Here is a 2,954-nt window from a genome sequence, read left to right as displayed (position 1 = left end):
CTGGCAATAAGCATAAAACCCCTGTGGTGTAAATACAATGACAATGTAAAGCATGCCTTGAGCAGGCAAATCTGATATATTCATATGAAATGATTTGCTAACAAAATCTCTAGAATGATCTAAGATATTTTAAGTACATACATAATCTAAAAACAAGCCATATCACCTTATTCAAGATAATCATTTCCAAAATCCTGAAATGGCAAAGTCATATAAGTACCCATGTGTGCATTACTTCTTGACATGGAGAAGTAAACATTATACATCAGGAACTGCAGTTCAGTGAGAATATAGATCTAGTGGGATTTACTAGAAATGTTTTTATGAAATGCATTCACTGGTGTGAGGCCATACCTGATGAAATTTATGGATGTTCCCTCTTTTGGCTTGGTTTGTAAAAAAGACAAAGTCCTTTAAAGTTATTGTCAACAATATGATCCTGTTAGCTAAAGACAAAAAAGAGGTCATTTCTTGGATCTTCAGTTGTGACCCATTCTGTACATCCTGTAGAGATGAATTATTAAAACAAACAGAATGAGGGGTAAAGATTGATTCCTTTGATTTTAAAATAAATCAAGAGAGTAAATTTGACAATGCTAATTATATATAAAGATGAAATTCATCTATATGGAGTATAGCAGATTGAGCCTTTAAAGTTTCTCTAATAAAAATATTCTAGTTGGATGTAATTAGCATTTGACCAGAGTCTTGGACGTATTAATAATATTCACTGGTGTTTAAACTACATTAATAGATAGGTGCATATGGTCTGAGCACCAGAACTTTCTCTTGCATTAATCAGTAGTGCAACTCATATTTTTTTTTTTGGCCTGAGACCTAAATTTAGTTTAATTACTAGATAAAAAGTAAAGTCTAATGCTCACTTCGGCAGCACATATACTAAAATTGGAACGATACAGAGAAGATTAGCATGGCCCCTGTGCAAGGATGACACGCAAATTTGTATTCATATATGCCAAAAACCATCAAGCAGAAACTCAAATAAAAAACACAATACCCTTTACTATAGCTCCAAAGAAAATTAAATACCTAGGAGTATATCTAACGAGAGATATGAAAGATTTATACAAGGAGAACTATGAAACACTAAAAAAAGAAATTGCAGATGAAAAAAATCTATCATGCTCATGGCTTGGAAGAATCAATATTGTTAAAATGTCAATATTACCTAAGGTGATCTACAGAATCAATGCAATTCCCATCAAAATACCACCAGCATTCTTTACAGATCTAGAAAAAATAATTCTTCGCTTTGTATGGAACCAGAGAAAACCACGCATAGCCAAAGCAATCTTAAGTAAAAAGACACAAACTGGGAGGGACCAGTCTTCCTGACTTCAAGCTGTACTATAAGGCAATAATAGTAAAATCTGCCTGTACTGGCACAAGAACAGAAACATCGATATTTGGAATAGATCTGACATTCCAGAGATCAAACCATCTGTATATGGTAACCTAATCTTTGATAAAGCAGACAAAAATATACATTGGGGAAAAGATTCTCTCTTCAATAAATGGTGCTGGGAAAACTAGTTAGGAACATGCAGAAGAGAAAATCGGGATCTCAACCTCTCATCCCTCACAAAAATTCACTCAAGATGGATAATAGACCTAAAGCTAAGGCATGAAACTCCAAGAATCCTAGAAGAAGATGTTGGGAAAACCCTATCAGATATTCGTCTAGGCAAAGAACTTATGAGGATGACCCCCAAGGCAATCACCGCCACATCAAAAATAAACAAATGGGATCTGGTCAAATTAAAAAGTTTCTGCACTGCCAATGAAACAATCATTAGAGCAAATAGACAACCCACAGAATGGGAGAAAATATTCGCTCTCTACACTTCCAATAAAGGTCTAATAACAAGAATCTATCTAGAACTTAAAAGAATAAACAAGAAAAAATCAAACAACCCCATCAAGAAATGGGCAATGGAAATGAACAGAAACTCCTCCAAAGAAGACAGAATAATGGCCTGCAAACATATAAAAAAATGTTCAACATCTTTAATCATTAGATAAATGCAAATCAAAACCACAATGAGATACCACCTAACCCCAGTAAGAATGGCCTGTATCAAGAAATCCCAAAACAACAAATGCTGGCGAGGATGCGGAGAGAGAGGAACACTCTTACACTGCTGGTGGGACTGCAAATTAGTGCAACCTTTGTGGAAAAGAATTTGGAGATACCTCAAACAACTAGAAATAGAAATACCATTCGACCCAGCAATATAGCATTGTTGGGCATCTACCCAAAAGAACATAAATCACTCTATTATAAAGACATCTGTACCCAAATGTTTATGGCAACACAATTCACTATTGCACAGTCATGGAAACTACCCAAGTGCCCGTCAATTCATGAATGGATAACTAAAATGTGGTATACACTCACAATGGAATATTACTCAATCCTAAGAAACGATAGTGAACTAGCACCGTTTATGCTATCCTGGATTAAGCTTAAGCCTTTAATACAAAGTGAGATGACACAAGACCTGGAAAACTGGCTACACATCTACTCGCCATCAAATTGGTACTGACAGCCTAAAACTATGGTGCTCAAAAAATTGTAGTGTTCAACAGGGATTTGGGGGGGGGGACCCACATCTTAAGGATGTGATGAGCATTGTAGGGGGGAAAGGATTACCTCTATCCCTTTTTAGGGAGAGGCAAAGATACACACTGTAACCAAAATGTCTAAAAAAAAATCTGTTATTGGGAGGTGAACAGGTGGAAAGGGGGAGAAGGGGAAGGGTACGCACTTTCATGGTGGGTGCAGGGCGCACCACTTGAAGATGCGCTTGAAGCTCTGGCATAGCGGGATGGGGAGGAGGCACAGGGGCAAGATATGTAACCCTAACAATATTTGTACCCACAGAATTTGAGATAATAAAAAAAAATTTTTAAAAAAAGTAAAGTCTAGATCT

The 2,954-nt window shown here is 36.3% G+C and overlaps 1 pseudogene; it reads left to right on the top strand.

Annotated features, from left to right (window-relative positions):
- Positions 1-876: 876 nt before the first annotated feature.
- On the top strand, positions 877-975 carry LOC142874164 (uncharacterized; annotated as a pseudogene).
- Positions 976-2,954: the final 1,979 nt, after the last annotated feature.

Source organism: Microcebus murinus, chromosome 11 (assembly GCF_040939455.1).
Source record: "Microcebus murinus isolate Inina chromosome 11, M.murinus_Inina_mat1.0, whole genome shotgun sequence".
Classification (NCBI taxonomy): Eukaryota; Metazoa; Chordata; class Mammalia; order Primates; family Cheirogaleidae; genus Microcebus; species Microcebus murinus.
This window is presented reverse-complemented; position numbering and strand designations above follow the sequence as displayed.